Below are 15,432 nucleotides of genomic sequence, written 5' to 3'. Positions count from 1 at the left end.
TGTATCACTTTGATTGATTTGCGGATGTTGAACCAACCTTGCAGCCCTGGAATAAATCCCACTTGGTCGTGGTGAATAATCCTTTTAATGTACTGTTGGATCCTATTGGCTAGTATTTTGGTGAGAATTTTCGCATCTGTGTTCATTAAAGATATTGGTCTGTAATTCTCTTTTTTGATGGGATCCTTTTCTGGTTTGGGGATCAAGGTGATGCTGGCCTCATAAATGAGTTTGGAACTTTTCCTTCCATTTCTATTTTTTGGAAGAGTTTCAGGAGAATAAGAATTAGTTCTTCTTTAAATGTTTGGTAGAATTCCCCTGGGAAGCCATCTGGCCCTGGGCTTTTGTTTGTTTGGAGATTTTTATGACTGTTTCAATCTCCTTACTGGTTATGGGTCTGTTCAGGTTTTCTATTTCTTCCTGGTTCAGTTTTGGTAGTTTATATATCTCTAGGAATGCATGCATTTCTTCCAGATTGTCAAATATGTTTGTGAAGAGTTGCTCATAGTATTTTCTTATAATTGTTTGTATTTCTTTGGTGTTAGTTGTGATCTCTCCTCTTTCATTCATGATTTTATTTATTTGGGTCCTTTCTCTTTTCTTTTTGATAATTCTGGCCAGGGGTTTATCAATCTTATTAATTCTTTCAAAGAACCAGCTCCTAGTTTCGTTGATTTGTTCTATTGTTTTTTGGGTTTCTATTTCATTGATTTCTGCTCTGATCTTTATGATTTCTCTTCTCCTGCTGGGTTTAAGGTTTCTTTCTTGTTCTTTCTCCAGCTCCTTTAGGTGTAGGGTTAGGTTGTGTATTTGAGACCTTTCTTGTTTCTTGAAAAAGGCTTGTACCGCTATATATTTTCCTCTCAGGACTGCCTTTGCTGTGTCTCACAGATTTTGAACCGTTGTATTTTCATTATCATTTGTTTCCATGAATTTTTTCAATTTTTCTTTAATTTCCTGGTTGACCCATTCATTCTTTTGAAGGATGCTCTTTAGTCTCCATGTATTTGTGTTCTTTCCAAATTTCCTCTTGTGATTGAGTTCTAGCTTCAGAGCATTGTGGTCTGAAAATATGCAGGGAATGATCCCAATGTTTTGATACTGGTTGAGACCTGATTTGTGACACAGGATGGGATCTATTCTGGAGAATGTTCCATGTGCATTAGAGAAGAATGTGTATTCTGTTGCTTTGGGATGAAATGTTCTGAATGTATCTGTGATGTCCATCTGGTCCAGTGTGTCATTTAAGGCCTTTATTTCCTTGTTGATCTTTTGCTTGGATGATATGTCAATTTCAGTGAAGGGAGTGTTAAAGTCCCCTACTATTATTGTATTATTGTCGATGTGTTTCTTTGATTTTGTTATTAATTGGTTTATATATTTGGCTGCTCCCACATTAGGGGCATAGATATTTAAAATTGTTAGATCTTCTTGTTGGACAGATCCTTTGAGTATGATATAGTGTCCTTCCTCATCTCTTATTATAGTCTTTGGCTTAAAATCTAATTGATCTGATATAAAGATTGCCACCCCAGCTTTCTTCTGATGTCCATTAGCATGGTAAATTGTTTTCCACCCCCCTCACTTTATATTTGGAGGTGTCTTTGGGTCTAAAATGAGTTTCTTGTAGCAACATATTGATGGGTTTTATTTTTTATCCATTCTGATACCCTGTGTCTTTTGAATGGGGCATTTAGCCCATTAATATTCAGGGTAACTATGGAGAGATATGAATTTAGTGCCATTGTATTGCCTGTAAGGTGACTGTTACTGTATATTGTCTCTGTTCCTTTCTGATCTAGTACTTTTAGGCTCTCTCTTTGCTTAGAGGACCCCTTTCAATATTTCGTGTAGAGCTGGTTTGGTGTTTGCAAATTCTTTCAGTTTTTGTTTGTCCTGGAATCTTTTTATCTCTCCTTCTATTTTCAGTGACAGCCTAGCTGGATATAGTATTCTTGGCTGCATGTTTTTCTTGTTTAGTGCTCTGAATATATCATGCCAGTTCTTTCTGGCCTGCCAGGTCTCTGTGGATAAGTCTGCTGCCAATCTAATATTTTTACCACTTTCTGTTACAGATTTCTTTTCCCGGGCTGCTTTCAGGATTTTCTTTTTGTAGCTAAGACTTGTAAATTTTGCTATTAGGTGACGGGGTGTGGACCTATTCTTGTTGATTTTGAGGGGGGTTCTCTGCACCTCCTGGATTTTGATGCTTGTTCCCTTTGCCGTATTAGGGAAATTCTCTACAATAATTCACTCCAATATACCTTCTGTTCCCCTCTCTCTTTTTTCTTCTTCTGGAGTCCCAATTATTCTAATGTTGTTTCATCTTATCGTGTCACTTATCTCTCAAATTCTCCCATTGCTGTCCAGTAGCTGTTTGTCCCTTTTCTTTTTTTTTAAGATTTTATTTATTTATTTGACAGACAGAGATGACAAGCAGGCAGAGAGGCAGGCAGAGAGAGAGAGGAGGAAGCAGGCTCCCTGCTGAGCAGAGAGCCCGATGTGGGGCTCGATCCCAGGACTCTGGGATCATGACCTGAGCCGAAGGCAGAGGCTTTAACCCACTGAGCCTTCCAGGTGCCCCTGTTTGTCCCTCTTTTGCTCAGCTTCATTATTCTCTGTCATTTGGTCTTCTATATCACTAATTCTTTCTTATACCTCATTTATCCTAGCAGTAAGAGCCTCCATTTTTTATTGCACCTCATTAATAGCTTTTTTTATTTCAACTTGGTTAGATTTTAGTTCTTTTATTTTTCCAGAAAGGGCTTTTATCTCTCCAGAGAGGGTTTTTCTAACATCTTCCATGCCTTTTTTGAGCCCGGCTAGAACCTTGAGAATCGTCATTCTGAACTCTATATCTGACTTATTACCAATGTCTGTATTGATTATGTCCCTAGCCTTCAGTACTGCCTCTTGTTCTTTTTTTTGTCGTGAGTTTTTCTGCCTTGTCATTTTGTCCAGAAAAGAGTATATGAAGGAGCAAATAAAATACTGAATGGGTGGCAAAGACCCCAGGAAAATGTGCTTTAACCAAATCAAGAGAGACCCCAAATTGTGGGAGGGAGAAAGGGGATAAAAAGAAGTTCAGAAAAAAAAAAAGAAAAAAAAGAAAAAAAAAAAAAATATATATATATATATATATATATATATATATATATATTAGATAAACTAGTTAAAAATGTTAAAAAAAGGAAAGGGTAAAAGTTAAAAAAAAATTAGGAGAAGAAAAAAATATAAAATTAAAAAAAAATTAAATTAACCGCAAGACTAAAGAATCATGGGGAGAAAGCCATGAGTTCCACACTTTGCTTTCTCCTCCACTGGAATTCCCCTGCTCTCCTTGGTAGGTGAACTTTGTCTTTGCTGGATTTCTTGTTGATCTTCTTGGGGAGGGGCCTGTTGTAGTGATTCTCAAGTTTCTTTGCCCAAGGTGGAATTGCACCACCCTTACCAGGGGCCGGGCTAAGAAATCTGCTCAGGTTCACTTTTGGGAGCTTTTGTCCCCTGAACGCTTTCCGTAGAGTTCCGGAGGATATGAATGAAAATGGCGGCCTCCCAGTCTCTGGCCCGGAGGAGCCAAGAGCTCAGGGCCCTACTCCTCAGTGTGCCCAATCACTCTCGTCTCCCTGGCCTGTGGCTGAGCTCCGAGCTCACCCAGCCTGCGACCGGTTCAAGGTAACCCCGAGCTGAGAGCTCACTCCTTGGCTCTGTCTCTGTAGCCGGCTCCCCCAGTCTAATACCTGCGAGCTCTGCAAGCCTCAGACACCCCCAATCCTTCTGTGACCCTGTGGGACCTAGGGCCACACTGGCCCCCCATGGGCTTCACCCCGGTTTAGCCTCTGGAGCTATGTCCCCCAGTGGAGCAGACTTTTAAAAGTCCTGATTTTCTGCTCTGTTGCTCTGCCGTTTGCCGGGAGCTGGCCCCTCCCCCCACGGTCTATCTTCCCGTCGCTTTGGATTGACTTCTCTGCTGGTCCTTCCTTTCAGAAAGTGGTCAATTTTCTGTTTCTAGAATTGCTGTTCTTCTCTTCAATCTCCCATTGTATTTGTAGGTGTTTGCAATGGTTTGATAAGCTATCTAGCTGGTCTCCCGCTACCTGATGTAGTCTCAGCCTGCTACTTCTTTGCCTTCTTGACTCCTCTTCCCCTTTTTTTTAAATATTTTTTATATCTTTGTTGGAGCTCTCATTGAGTTCATCCTCTTTTTTTTCAAGGCTGATGAGCATCTCTATGACTCTTACCTTGAAGTCTTCGTCATGTAGATTGCTTATTTCTGGTGCATTCAGTTTGATTTCTGATGTTTCCTCTTATTCTTTCATTTGGAGCATATTCCTGTGTTTCCTCAATTTGTTCGAATTTCTGTGTTTGTTTCTGTAATTACATGGAGCAGCTACTTCTAGTATTAAAGGAATAGCCTTGTATAGGAATGTCTCCTGTGTAGACTATTCAAGTCTGGTGGTCTTGGCTGTTTGGCTGGATGTGTATTGGGTGCAGGGTGGGTTTCCTGGGGCTCTCTGCCCTGGAACTGCCCTGGTGGGGTAGCTGATGCTGAAGTAGACATAGGTCAGGGGGTCTTGGGGGCACTCTACACAAATGGTGTCTTTGTAGGATAGCTGAAAGTAAAGTCGCACAGGCAGGAGTTCTCTAAACATTCCATGCAGCAGTTTATCCTGGTGGCACAGCTGGTAGTGAAGTGGCAAAGAAGCTTTTATTTCTTTTTAAAAATTTATTTGACAGAGAAAGATCACTAGTGGGCAGAGAGGCAGGCAGAGAGAGAAAGGAAGCAGGCAGAGAGCCTGATGCGGGGCTCGATCCCAGGACCCTGAGATCATGACCTGAGCTGAAGGCAGAGACTTAACCCACTGAGCTGCTCAGGTGCCCCGAAGAAGCTTTTTTTTTTTTAAGATTTTATTTATTTATTTGATAGACAGAGATTACAAGTAGTCAGAGAGGCAGGCAGGGAGAGAGGAGGAAGCAGGCTCCCTGCTGAGCAGAGAGCCCCATGTGGGGCTCGATCCCAGGACCCTAGGATCATGTCCTGAGCCGAAGGCAGAGGCTTTAACCCACTGAGCCACCCAGACGCCCCCGAAGAAGCTTTTCTTAAAAGAAATGTCATATATATTATAACAAGGACAGGATGGTGTCAAACTAGAAACATAGACTAAGGATCATGGTATGCTGTAAGAAATCAAACAAAAAGCAGGTATCAATAAAACTACTTCAGCAACACAAATATTCCATTACAACAATTAAAGTAGTTCCATGGTTTATGAAAATTATGAGTACATGTTTTCATAAATAAAATGTTTATATTTTTTATTTGCTTATGTATTTATGTAATACTTATGTATTATGTAAACATTTGTTTATTTACTTATGTATTAATTATTTTTATTTGACTATAGTTAACACAATGTTACAGTACTTTCAGTTGTACAACATAATGTTTTAAGTTCTCTATATGTTATGCTATGCTCCCCACAAGTGTAGCTAATATCACCATACAACAATATTATAATATTATTGAATATTGCAATATTATTGACTGTATTTCCTAGGCTGTGTCTTTTATTCCTGTGACTTATTCATTCTATAACCAAAAGCCTATATCTTCCACTTCCCTTCACTCATTTTGCCATGTACCCATCTTTTTCCCTCTGGAAAACATGTTTGTTCTCTTGATTTTTGGCCTGATTCTGCTTTTTGGTTTTGTTTTTGTTCATTTGTTTTGCATTTGTTTTGTTTTTTAGATTCCACATATGAGTGAAATACTATGGTATTTGTTTTTCTTAGACTTATTTCACTTAGCATAATACACACCATACACAATAGGCCCATCCACATTGTTGCAAATGGCAAGCTCCCATAATTTTTTATGGCTATGTAATATCCCAGTGTGTGTGTGTGTGTGTGTGTGTAACTTCTTTGTTACACACTTGTCTATAGATGGACACTTAGGTTGCTTCCTTATATTGGCTATTACTAATAATGCTACAGTCAACATAAGGGTGCACATATCTTTTCAAATTAGTGTGTTCATTTTCCTTGGTTAATGTCCTTATTGTGTTCAAAAAATTATAAGCACTTTGTAATATTAATTATTTAATAGTTGTAAAAATTCTGTGCATTTGGTAGTTATTATATCCATTAAAAGCAAACAGAGGAATACACAGCTATATAACAAGGCCAGTTTAACATGTCTACTAAGTAACAGAGCAAAGATTCTAACCTCTGGAGCATGGCAGAAATGTGGGACTTAAAATCTATTTTATGCTGCTTCATACTCAAGAACTCTATCTTCACTGTACTTAATTATCCATCTTGGAAGAAATTACTGAGATATTGTTTTAGCTTTTTTTGAGATACTGACAATACCACATGTAAATTTAAGTTATATAATTTGATGTTATGATACATGTATACATTGTGAAATGATTATCACAATTAGATTAGTTAAGAGGTCCAGCATCTCAGATAATTACCATTTACTTTTGTGCAGAAAACTTTTTAAGATTTACTCTATGAATAACTTTGAAGTATATAGTGCAGTGTTAATTGCAGTCACCATGTTATACATTAGGTTCCCTGAACTTACATCTTTTTAGTAGGAATATTTGTTTTCTTACCATTGAGTTGTATAATTTCCTTTTATATTTTGAATATTAATCCTGTATCAGATAAGTGGTTTGCATATTTTCCCCCCATTCTGTATGTTGCCTTCAATTTTATTGATATTTTCCTTGGCTGTAAAGAACCTTTAGATTTTGATGTTATCCCATCCGCTGATGTTTGTTTTTCTTGCTTTTCTCATATCCAAAAATTATTGCCAGGACAAATGTCAGAGAGTTTCTTCCATTTGTTATTTTTACACTAGATTTAGTCTTGGGTGTTACACTTAAGTCTTCATTCTATTTACAGTCTCTTTTTGTAAGTTGTGTAATATTTGGGTCCAATTTCATTTTTCTGCATCTGGTTACCCAGGTTTTTTAGCAACAGTTTTGAAAGAGAATATCTTTTCTCATTAAGTATTCTTGGAACACTTGTCAAATATTTGTTTACTGTATCTTTGTGAATTTATTTCTGGTTTCTCATAATTTTGTTGTATTATGTGTCTATTTTTATGACACAATCAAGATTTTTTTTCTTGTTTCTCAAGATTATTTTGGCTACATGTGGTCTTTTGTGATTTCATACAAATTTTAAGATTGTTATTTTTTCTGTTTCCATGAAAAATGCCACAGGATATGATATTTTAGCAATATTAATCAGAAGAGACACCAAATTGCTAAGGAAATGTTGAAAAAGAAAAACAAAACTGGTGGCATCACGTTGCCTGATTTCAAGCTTTAGTACAAAGCTGTGATCACCAAGACAGTATGGTACTGGCATAAAAACAGACACATAGATCAGTGGAACAGAGTAGAGAGCCCAGATACGGACCCTCAAATCTATGGTCAAATAGTCTTCGACAAAGCAGGAAAAAATATACCGTGGAAAAAAGACAGTCTCTTCAATAAATGGTGCTGGGAAAACTGGACAGCTATATGTAGAAGAATGAAACTCGACCATTCTCTTACACTATACACAAAGGTGAACTCGAAATGGATAAAAGACCTCAACATGAGACAGGAATCCATCAGAATCCTAGAGGAGAACATAGGCAGTAACCTCTTTGATATCAGCCACAGCAACTTCTTTCAAGATATGTCTCCAAAGGAAAAGGAAACAAAAGGGAAAATGAACTTTTGGGACTTCATCAAGATCAAAACCTTCTGCACAGCAAAGGAAACAGTCAAGAAAACAAAGAGGCAACCCGTGGAGTGGGAGAAGATATTTGCAAATGACAGTACAGAAAAAAGTTTGATATCCAGGATCTATAAAGAACTTCTCAAACTCAACACACACAAAACAGATAATCATGTCAAAAAATGGGCAGAAGACATGAACAGACACTTCTCCAAAGAAGACATACAAATGGCTATCAGACACCTGACACTTGAAAAAATGTTCATCATCACTAGCCATCAGGGAGATTCAAATTAAAACCACATTGAGATACCACCTTACACCACTTAGAATGGTCAAAATTAGCAAGACAGGAAACAACGTGTGTTAGAGAGGATGTGGAGAAAGGGGAACCCTCTTACACTGTTGGTGGGAATGCAAGTTGGTGCAGCCAATTTGAACAGTGTGGAGATTCCTTAAGAAATTAAAAATAGAGGTTCCCTATGACCCTGCAATTGTACTAGGTATTTTCCCCAAAGATACAGATGTAGTGAAAGAAGGGCCATCTGTACCCCAATGTTCATAGCAGCAATGGCCATGGTCGCCAAACTGTGGAAAGAACCAAGATGCCCTTCAACGGATGAATGGATAAGGAAGATGTGGTCCATATACACTATGGAGTATTATGCCTCCATCAGAAAGGATGAATACCCAACTTTTTTAGCAACCTGGACGGGACTGGAAGAGACTATGCTGAGTGAAATAAGTCAAGCAGAGAGAGTCAATTATCATATGGTTTCACTTATTTGTGGAGCACAAGAAATAACAGGAAGGGCATGGGGAGATGGAGAGGAGAAGGGAGTTGAGAGAAATTGGAGGGGGAGATGAACCATGAGAGACTATGGATTCTGAAAAACAATCTGAGGGTTTTGAAGGGGTGGGGGTGGGAAGTTGGTGGGTATTATGGAGGGCACGTATTGCATGGAGCATTGGGTGTGGTGCATAAACAATGAATTCTGTTACACTGAAAAGAAATTAAATAAAAAATTAAAAAAAATTTTCTGATCCATAAACATAGCTTTCATTTATTTGTGCTTCCCAATTTTTTTTGAGGTTTATTAATACAAAAGGACATTGTATGTCATTTTTTTTTGCATCTATTGAGGTGATCCCATGTTGGATATATAAATGTTTATAATTGTTACATTTCTTGATGGATTGTCCCCTTTATGACTATACATGCCCACCTTTTTCTCTTTTTACAGTCTTGTTTTAAAGTCTAGTTTGTCTGATATAAGTATTGGTAATCCAGCTTTCTTTTAACATCCATTTACATGATAAGTGTTTGTCTTCTCACTTTTGGTCTGTGCTTGTCTTTGGGTCTAAAATGAGAGTGTTGTAGGCTGCATGTACATGGGGCTTGTTTTTTTTTTTTTTAATCCATTCTGATACCCTATGTCTTTTGATTGAAGCATTTCTTTCATTTACATTCAATATAATATTGATATATATTGCCATTTTATTACTTCTTTTATCATTTCTGGAGATTTTCTCTGATCCTTTCTTGTCTTTGTCTCTTTTGGTCTCTCCTTGCAACTCAAAGTTTCCCCTCTAATATTTTTTTACAGGGGTGGTTTAGTGGTCATCATCTCCCATAGTTTTGTTTGTCTGGGAAGCTCTTTATCTCTTCTTCTATTCTGAATGAAAGCATTCCTGGATAGAATATTCTCTTTTTTTTTCTTTTAAAGATTTTATTTACTTATTTGACAGACAGAGATCACAAATAGGCATAGAGTCAGGCACAGAGAGAGGGGGAAGAAGGCTCCCTGCTAAGCAGAGAGCCTGACGTGGGGCTTGATCCCAGGACCCTGAGATCATGACCTGAGCCAAAGGCAGAGGCTTAACCCACTTAACCACCCAGGTGTCCCTGGATAGAATATTCTTGGCTGCAGATTTTTCCCTTTCAACACTTTGAATATATCATGCCATTGCCTTCTGGCTGGCAACATTTCTGTCTAAAAATCTCCAGCTAGGCTTACGGATTTTCTTTTATAAGTTAAGGACTTATTTTTTCTTGTTGCTTTAAGACTTTTTCTTTATTACTATATTTTGCAAATTTAATTACAATATGTCTTGGTGTTGGCCTGCTTTTATATATTTTGATGAGTGTTCTCTGTACCTCCTGGATCTGTATGTCAGTGTCCTTCTCCAGATTAGGGACGTGCTCAGCTATTACCTGTTCAAATAAATTTTCTGCCTCTTTTTTCTTCTTCTTCTTCTGGGACTTCTGTAATACAAATGCTAACACATCTAATGGAGTCACTGAGTTCCCTGTCTATTCTTATTTTGCTAATTATTTTTTCTCTCTTTTGTTCAGTTTGATTACTTTCCTTTACTCTCTCTTCCAGGTCATTAATTTGTTTCTCTACTTCTTTCAGCTGTTGGAGGCTACGGCATGGTTGGAGTCGAGGATCAAACCAGGCCCTGACTTGTGTCTCCTTCAAAGTCCGGACACCTTGACAAGGTTAAGGACAGGAAAGTTGAGTACACTGAGAAAAGGGTCTGTGCTATGTGTCGTGCGCTTGCCTACGTGACCTCCCACACACTCCCCCTTACAGAAGGGAACAATGTGGTCAAGGTCATGAATTCTTAGTTGGTCCTTGTTGTTCTGTACCTCCCATAACCCACTCCCTGGTTGATTGTTTTGCTAATGGCTTTAGCCAAAACTACCTGACATCACGAGGTTTGCTTGTAGTCAATGTAAACTTGTTATAGAAACTTGCGGTCATCTGACTAGGTACTGATGTATTACTCCTCTTATTCTGGTCTGCCTTATAAATGATTGTAAGATGTGGAATAAAATTGGCACTGTTGGACATCATCTTCAGTGTCCCTCCTGCCCCCATCTCTTTGTCTCTTAATTTCTTTTCACCATCCTCTTAGCCCTCACGTTTTCCTGCTCGATTTGTCGTGCTGGCCGGGACATTCAGCCTAATGTTCATTCATCAAGTGTGTTTCTCATTTCATTTATCAAGCCCTTCGTTTCTGCCATGTTATTCATTACTTCTGTGTTAAGGTTCTCCCTCATGTCTTCCACTCTTTTCTCAAGTCCAGTGAGTATTCTTATGATCATTACTTTAAATTCTCTATTAAGCACATTGCTTATATCTTTTCTGCTTAGATCTCTGGCTGTAGCCTTGTCTTGTTCTTTCATTTGGGATAAATTTCTGTGTTCTCATTTTTCTAAGCCTTGGTGCATTTTTCTGTTTGTCACTTATATCTCTGGTTCTTGATGGTAATGGCCTTATGAAGGAGAGTTTCTGCAGTGTCCTGCTGTATACTGTCCCATTCCCCAGGGCCTGACACTTCTGGGAGTATCACCAATGTGTGTTGCATGTGCTTTACTCTTTTGTTCTGGCTGCCTTATCCTTCAGGCCAGCTGTCTGTAACAGGCTCTCTTTGTCTATTGTGAGCAGTGTTTTGTCCCTGGACTGACTGTGACATGTTTTAACTGGGTGTGCTCAGGTCTGTTTGTGAAATGAGACCTATCAGCACTGCTGTGGGAACTGAGGCTCTGCATTACTCCTGTTTTGGGAGATGTGGTGTGAGCAGGTGGTATTCTGGGATAGGAAGCCTGCTTCACTGGGACTGAGGCAAGCGTTTAAAAGAGGGCCAGTTCCACCAGAGCATGGGGGGCAGGGCTTGGTGTAAGCAAGTTAGGTAGCAAGTATTGGTTCTGTGTTGTTCCTGTAGGTGATCTTGTGTTGATGCTATGGGTCAGGGGGGAAATTGTACCTGTCCGTTTCTTTGTTCCATGAATGTTATCTCTCTGAAGTGTGTTCCCAGAAGAGTGAATAACCTTGCCACTGTGCTCCAGTTGCTCTTCAGATAACTATTTTCATGCTTTGTGTTCACAGGTTGCCTTTCTCTCCAAGAGCAACACAATTGCCTGTGGGCTTTATCACGCCCAAGCCCACTGACCTTTAAAACTCCATGTTTAAGCCCCCTTGTTTGCAAGAACTCACAAAATTCAGCCCTTCTCACTTTCCAAGCCAGTTGCTATAGTGATTTGTTTTCCCCATGTCCTTCTCTGTATGCTTGTCTGTCTCTCACCCTTCTACACAACCATGGCTCCCTCCCCATCACAGTAGAATGATCTGTTCTTCTCCCAAACTGAGTCTTCACACTTACTACCCTCTTCAATGTGGCCTTTTCTCTATTTTTATTTATGTAGTTTCTTGTGTCAGTCTTCAGGTCAATTTCTGGGGTATTCTCAATGATTTGGTAGTTATCTAGTTGTGTTCATGGAGTGAGATGAGCCTAGGGTCCTCCTACTCCACTGCCGTCTTTCAACCTTTCCACTTAGACCCTGTTTTTTATCTTGCCTTTTATTTTTATTTTATTATGTTCATTACCATGCAGTACATTGTTAGTTTTTGATGTAGTGTTTCATGATTCATTGCTTGCATATAATACCCAATGCTCCATGCAATACATGCCCTCTTTAATAACCATCACTGGGCTAACCCATCCACCCACCCCCTCCCTTCTAAAACCTTCAGTTTGTTTCCTGGAGTCTGGAGTCTCTCATGGTTCCTCTCCCTCTCTGATTTCCTCCCTTCATTTTTCCCTTCCTTCTCCTAATGTTCTCCATGCTATTCCTTATGTTTCACATATAAGTGAAACCATATGATAATTGTCTTTCTCTATTTGACTTATTTCATGTAGCATAATCCCCTCCAGTTCCATCCATGTCAATGCAAGTGATGGGTATTCATCCTTTCTGATGGCTGTGTAATATTCCATTGTATATATGGGCCACATCTTCTTTATCCACTCATCTATTGAAGGGCATCTTGGCTCCTTCCAGTTTGGCTATTGTGGACATTGCTGCTATGAACATTGCAGTGCATGTGGCCCTTCTTTTCACTACATCTGTATCTTTGGGGTAAATAAATGGATCTTATATTTTCAAAAGTTAATGATTAGCTAATGTCTGAGATTATTTTACTTTTCTAAAGAAAAAACTGATATTTGGGTAGAAGATAGGATAATTTTTTTAAAGATAGCAATATAATTTTTTTATTACATACCTCTTTATCATACCAACCTTGATTGGATCTAATTCTTTAGATCTGTGTTTTGTGGGGGACAGAGGGGGGAGAAAATCCTTGTTCCTGCCCTTACTGAAGTGGCCATTTTTGTTCAGAGTTCCAGATATCATCCCTAAATTTGCAAATCTACTAAATCCACTTAAAGAAGTGGCACATTTTAAGTGTAAGAACAAACTGCCTAATCTAAGTAGTATTCACAAGGGCCCTTCAGGAATAACAACTGATGAAAACAGTTCATAAAATTTTACTAAGACAAGTAAAAGAAAAAAAGCCAGTTCAGCATGTCACATATATGCAAGCTCTGATAATTTGGAATACAATTTTAAAAGTTTATCTTTTTTAATTTGTTTTTTTAATTATGTTCAGTTAGTCACTGTATCATTTGTTTTTGATGTAGTGTTCAATGATTCATTAGTTACGTATAACATCCAGTGCTCTTCACAGCACATGACTTCCTCAATACCCATCAAGTAGCAAATGTCAAAATGTTTAAATAATGAGAGTCATCCTGAATTATACTAAGCATTGTCATTGATAGTTACTTCTCTATTGACCAAAAAGGAGAGGAAAAAATAAAACAGGGTAGGTTGAAATCTTGACAAATAAGCCATAATAATTATTTAAATTATCAATATCAATATACCACTAAGATTTTAGATTTTCAATGCCAGCTTTACTAAAACAAGAAATGTTAGAGACTACTTAATTGAAGATGAAAATCAATAGATTGCTCTTTTTGAAATCAACAAATGGTTAATTTCACAGGCATTCACAGTCTCAAAGGAATTAAATGAAAATAATCCATATGTTTGCTATTAGTTTATCATTTTGATGCTGACAAATGTATGTAAAACTTCTCTAGGGAAAGCATAACACTAGAGATTTTCTTCAGTTTTTCATTTTAACCATGGATGGTATTACACAGACCTTTGCAAGGTCATCACAGACATATGTTTTTTTTAATACTTTGTCTGTTATCTTTATGCTAGAGATGACTTGCAGGCCCAGTTTCAAGGACAGTAGTGTCAGGGTGAAGCAGAGAGATGAACCTGGGGGCAGCTGTCCAAGATACTTTCCTGAATTTCCACACCAACGAATAGAATCTGTATCATATGTCTTCAAAACCAATTTCATTTTCCTACCACTACAGTTCATTATCTTACAGATAATATGAAAAGGCTCTTCTATAATTACAGTATCAGGGATTTTTTCCAAAGACAGCTTCATGTTTCCATAAACTGGAGCTTCTCTTTCAAGCTGGATTGTCTGTAGCATTGCCATTTCACCTAGATTTCTCTTCCACATTATATCCAATTTTCCCATTTCTGTTGGTCCCCTAATGATACCAGCTTTCTCTGAAAATTCCTGTTTAAGCTTAAGGTAGTACAAATACTGGCGTTCTTCCATTGACTGTAAAAATGTTCTTGTTCCAAAGGTACACTCATCTTCACCAGCCTGATTGATGGTATTTAATTCTGTCCCAGTGTACATTTCAGGTGGGTTTAATGAAACTTTTTGTATAAAGACAGTTGAAGATGAAATATTCTGAATTTGGACTTCAAGAAATAAGTCACTCTTCTCTGAATTATAAAACTTAGTTTTAACTTCCAATGGTGGGAGGAAAGGAAATAAGCACAGTTTACTAAAAAACATCTTTCCTCTACACGATTTGCATAGAAACTGAACCTGCAGGTATGACTCTTCCAAAGTCTTTACTTTGTCATGAATGACATCATCAATACAACAATTAGATGGATGTTCTGTCATGGTAGTCATGACGACCAAAAGATGTAAAGGCTGAATGCTTGTCTGAAAATCAGTATTTTCAATATGATTTTTGCAACTTAATTGCAATCATTGGGAAGTCCCACATAAATGGAATTTTTCCTCTCAAAATGTAGTTCTACAAATTTATGATAAAGACAACATTTCTCCCAAACATTGACATTTCTCTAACCAGTCATGGGTTGGTTAGATAAATTACCAGGTAAGTTGCTATATTCACATGTAACTGGAAAGTTAGTGAATGCTTAATAGATAGCACCACTTTGAGTGTCATAAAAATCTGTGTGGGTGGACTCTCTTCCATTTTGACCACAATTTTGCCCCGTTGTTTTAATAAAGCACTAGAGTTAGTTTGAGTCAGGTATGGTGAGATGACAGATATGGAGATAGATAACTAATTTTGAATGAGGAGTTTTTTTACTCACAATCCCCAAGAAAAGGTGGCATGATGTGCCACACAGGGCTACATGAGGATGTATTAGGGTTGGTCAGAAGGCAAGAGTAAGAGAAACACATGGGTACAAATCTTTATTGGGATTACTGTGAAAAGACAAAGCAGAATAAAGCAAGCTGCCTAAAGTTTGTTAATTTGAATAATGTCAGCAGGCTCCTGGCTGTGGGGACTTTCCCTAATTGCCTGGTACCTGTTCCTGAGGTGGTATTAGGGCAAGGGGATAGTAGGTCAAACTGAGAGCTCCATTAAGGAGGTAGTTGGATGGTATGGGCTCTAGGCTGGTTGGTTGTTGTGTGAGAGGCATTCTTACAGAGGAGTCATATGTTATCTAGAGAAATTAGCTTGTCCTGGGAG

At 38.2% G+C, this 15,432-nt stretch overlaps 1 pseudogene; it reads right to left on the bottom strand.

The window, feature by feature from the left end:
• Positions 1-13,727: 13,727 nt before the first annotated feature.
• LOC111160910 lies at positions 13,728-14,615 on the bottom strand (annotated as a pseudogene).
• Positions 14,616-15,432: the final 817 nt, after the last annotated feature.

This window comes from Enhydra lutris, unplaced genomic scaffold (genome assembly GCF_002288905.1).
Source record: "Enhydra lutris kenyoni isolate GAN:26980312 unplaced genomic scaffold, ASM228890v2 scaffoldscaffold79, whole genome shotgun sequence".
NCBI lineage: Eukaryota > Metazoa > Chordata > Mammalia > Carnivora > Mustelidae > Enhydra > Enhydra lutris.
This window is presented reverse-complemented; position numbering and strand designations above follow the sequence as displayed.